General features: G+C 40.2%; 1 protein-coding gene across 5 annotated transcripts in view; it reads left to right on the top strand.

Annotated features, from left to right (window-relative positions):
• Positions 1-4,657, top strand: part of ARID1B (AT-rich interaction domain 1B) — a 583,022-nt gene that overhangs the window by 369,802 nt on the left and 208,563 nt on the right. The gene's annotated exons all lie outside the window — the stretch shown is intronic.

Below are 4,657 nucleotides of genomic sequence, written 5' to 3'. Positions count from 1 at the left end.
GGGGGGGGGGAATTATTAAAAAAATTGTTAGTTTGTGGCTTTGATTGACTAGACGTGTTTAATAAATTAGTGTATTTTCTCGCATATAACCTGCACCTTTTTCTCCAAAACCACACATGTAAAATTGGAGCATATATGCAAGGAAAAGAGCTCCACACAGGCCCAGAAATGTGGTGGCAGGCTGAGGGAAGAGTGGCAGCACTGTTGTGACTGAGCCATAGTAGTTAACCAGTGCTTCTCCCTACTTCCCACCCTGCCCCTCCAGCAAATTTCTTGACCTGTGGGGACCCCACCTCTCCAACTGCATGCTGGAGTAGGCCAGTGTGTAGGGTTGGTGTTCAGCCAGAGCACTGGGTCCAATCCCACACATGCCAGGTTGGACCTGGCAAATGGTTCAGAGCCATCACACAGTCCTGGACTTGCCACATGGTTCCACAGCCAGTGCATGGCATCAGACCCCCATATATACAGCACCAGTGCCAATATGCCAAATTAGACCCTGCTGTGTGACCCAAAAATGCAGTATGTCCCCTATTTGGGGGACATGTTGTATGCAAGAAAATAAGTAAGAGAAAAATTAAGATCTTTTGAATGTGATATGTTTGTAAACTGGGACAACATGGCTGTCAAGCAATCTTCTGGAGGTATAAAAATATAGTTAGATGTGCTACATCAGTCACAGCTACTTGTTGTATAATAAAAGTATGTCAGTCATATTTAAACAGTTAAGAATATAGGCAGTAGATTAAATACAGAAATACAAGATTTTATAGCTCTTCCAATTTTTTTTTTAGTGTTAGTCATTGTAACAGGATATTTTAACCATACAGATATCCAGTGCTTTTTCCACCTTGCTAAATTCTGATTGAAATTAATGTACGTAAGTTAGTTACAGTGTAGACTGGGCACCAACACTGGTGTTTGTTCATAGTTGTTGCCACCCAAAGGCCGATACATTTTTGTGTGGTGACTACATTAAAATGTATAGTTGGGTTAACTTGTACTAAAGCATAACTAAAAATTCCAGGGTGGACATATTCCAAGATGTTAGTGTTTACTGTATCTTGAGCACACAACTTCACCTGAGATTGGAGGGTGGATGATGAATCTGCCTCTTAATTCTTTCTTTCTTTTGGAAGCAATGTGTTAAAAGTAGCTGTAAAACAGATGAGTATACTGGGGCAATGGGAAGTAAAAGAAGAGAGCAAACAGTATTTCTAATTAAAAGTGCCTTTTAAAAATACCTGTTTCCATGGACAATCTGTTATCTGCATCTAGTTATCATACTGTGTTGTTTTTTTTGTTCTTTTTGCCTGTAGTCCTTGTCCCGCATCAGGGCTTGTTAATATATTTCAAAACATGCTGAAGGATTTGGTGTTCGCTGATGTCTACTGGCAGCAGATGCTGAGTCATTGATACAAAAATTAGCATTTTGATATGAGAGCAAAGAGGAGTAGTAACAGGGTTTTTCAATTTTTAGTTTAGAAAAAAAGTTCCTTCTGTTGTGGGCTAGGCAAGCTCACTGAAACCAGTAGGTAAGTAGAAAAAACTGTTGGTTTGGATGTTGGCAATTCTGTACATTTTTATTTATTTTTAAATGTTTCAGAAGCAATAAAACACTTTCCAAGAGTCTAAATGAGACGTCATGAATTTGATTTTGGGGGGGGGGGGAAGGGAATTTATTTCTGTGGTTGTTGCTTAATCAACATCTATTCTGCCACTTCACATCAGCTTCTGTCCTTTCCAAGCGAATTAGTTCTTTGGGCAGCACGTCAAGAGGAAGTGTATTGTTCTTGGCAGGGCACTTGAATTTCTAATTACCAGATTCCTGCCTTAATTGCAATTACCTGGACACCCAGGCAGGGTGAACTTTTGGAAAAGAATGTAATTAGTGCAAAAGAAACCTTCCTGCCAACTGCTTGTCTGGATACCTACACTAAGCAGAACGTTGATAAGTTCACATCTATAAAGACAGCCTATCAATCCTTACAAAAGTTGCCCAAAGCTCTTGTGTGTGTGGTGTAAATATGTATCATCATTGTACAGCCATAAATATGATGTGAAAGTTAAAGGAAACGCGCTTGCTGTTTCATGCCCCTCACTGTGTTGAGAGGGAAAAAGGATGGAAAGGGATTGATGCAAAGGCAAGCCATGTCTAGTACCTCCATGCCTGCGCCACTTGGAAAAGATATTTGTTGGTTGCAGGATTTGTTATGGGGAGCTGTCCTAGCAAGGGTTCCTTGAAAAAAGGCTCAGGACAAGGTCTCTAAATCTGTGTAAAAGTTATGGAAGGTATCAATGTTAAGCTGGTGTGAGGGCCTTTCAGCATCTGCTTACAGTAGACCATTGCTTTTAAGCAGAATTTACTGAAACCACTTGGGAGATGTTTGGAACTACAGGGCACATGAAGAGCAGGACAGGTTAACTATCTTGAGCTAATCTTGAGTGTGCCCTTGTGCTGGCTCTGAAGAAAATTAAATATAAATGGTGGTAAATGTAGAGAAGGAAATTAAAAAAATTATTACTGTTTAGGCTCTTAGTGATATTACAGTGGCTGAGAATGTGTTTGCTTAATCATGTTCTCTGATTAATTCAGCTCTCAAATGCAATGATGTTGCTCTGAAAATGAAAGCCTTTTACGCTAAAGCATATTCTGTACACTGGCTAGAGTGTTTGAGGCTTATGGAGGGGGTTTAATTCAAAAAAGGAGGCAGAAATAGTGACATGATTGACCCTCAGGAGGTCAGGTGGACAGACTGTCTCCATGGTGGCAGCCAGTTGCCGCATATCTTTGTCACTTATTGATGGACTGAAAATAAGAGAAGCTATCAGATAAAAGTGCTTTCTGTTTTTATAGACAGAGTTATAAAACTGCTTTGTTCTTTAGAAAATCCAGTTTAAGAGCACTTCAAATGAAGTGCTCAAGTGATAGGCTCCCCAAGCACAAGTAATGGTGAAAGTGGAAGTATTGTGATCAGGAGGATGTTGTAATAAATTGTTTTGGCTGCTTGTAAACAATGAGAGGTAGAGGGAACAGAGGTAAGCTAAGGTAGCAAAACAACCCTGGTAAAGAGTTACCTGATTTAAATTCAGTTTACACTGATTTTCAGGTTGGTCACTAGTACATCCATTTGTCTTTTATTAACAAACTTCTTTCTTTCCATAGGAAATGGCTGGTGGCAGAAACCTGTTTTAGCCAAGACTGGTCGCAGATATATAAAATCAATTCACTTAGATTCAAAGGCTTGTTGCCCATTCCTCAGCTTTGCCAAAACAGAAAAAAAGTATCAGTAAAATGCATTGTGAAGTAGTTCGTGAGAATCTCAAGGTCACCTAGAGACAGACTGCCCGTTGCAGTAGTAGCTTGTAAATTTGGTGTTGGGGGGGAAGCTTTTGAAAGCCTAAAATCATATATTATTTTTGTATATGTTTTGTCTCCCTTGTTCTCCATCTCAGTTTAGCGCATATTAAATAGTGTGTTCTAGGCGCAGCAGGAGGTACAGCCGCCATGTTTTTGATGCTGCTTTGCCCATCCATTATGTTACTTAGTTAGCAGCCTAACTAACACACGGTGTTTGTGTGCACATCAAAATAATGGCCTTCCCCCGCTTTTGTCTGTTTTTGGTGATAGAATGATGGATTTATATTCATTCTTTCTCTTTGCGAAACATCAGATACATATATAAGTCTATGTGTGTGTGTGTGTGTGTGTGTGTGTGAGAGAGAGAGATGCGCACACACACAGCCATTTGCCTAAGGGTGCAATTTTGGGTGCTTAGAAGGGTCTGAGTCAGATGCACAGTGGTTAGCATCCTCAAGAAATAAGGTCTCAGGTTGATCATTTTAAGTTGCTAGTCATTTTGGAAAGTTTTGACCAGGAAGATGACTAACAGAATCTGGAGATCCTGTAAAACCATGGAACCTGTTGCACAGTATTCTTTGAAAATGGACAAGGGAAGGGAAAATTCTTTTTCATCACTAGTACAGAAAATTTAGATGACCATGTAGCCACAGGATTCCTTTCATGTTTCAATTTTGCTGGTACTTTGAGCAGTAAACACCCAAAAACTGTTGTATGTGTGGATATTTCTGCCCTCCTTGGTTCATGGCAGCTTTTAACCCAGTCTGAACTCAGTTGATCAGAGTAGCAGTGGTACTAGCCAGTACTAACGGAAGACACTCCAAATACTTAGCTACAACCATTAGCTTAAGGGTTGTCACAGCCCTGTAGGTATAATATGTCCCTGGTGCTGTATTTAGTATAGGGGCGGACAATTATTTTGTCTGGAGAGCTGCTTAATGAAGTTTGGTGGGCTTTTGAGAGCAGCATGGGTAGCCCTGCCCCTTGAATGTTGCCCTTCCCCCGGTTGCCATCTTGGGACGGGAAGTCCCATCCCTAACGCCTGATCTTTGCCATCAGAAGTCCCTCCCCTTGCCCCCCAAAAATACTCCTTTTGGGAGGAGGGGTTGCCATCTTAGAACTGGGGAAAAAAAGCATATCATACACTAAAAGTCAAACACATACTATAACATCTTTTACTTTTATTACAAATAATATTTTTGTCATGATTTGTGTTTCTGTAGTGTATATAGAAGTGATTGCACAATAACTCAAAAATAAAGTCTTAATCTTGTATATTGTGTGGGGGTATGGGGG

The sequence above is a fragment of the Gavialis gangeticus genome, unplaced genomic scaffold (assembly GCF_001723915.1).
Source record: "Gavialis gangeticus isolate Ggan-Ray unplaced genomic scaffold, GavGan_comp1, whole genome shotgun sequence".
NCBI classification, from domain to species: domain Eukaryota; kingdom Metazoa; phylum Chordata; order Crocodylia; family Gavialidae; genus Gavialis; species Gavialis gangeticus.
The sequence above is the reverse complement of the archived record's forward strand: the minus strand, read 5'-3'. Positions and strand labels throughout refer to the sequence as shown.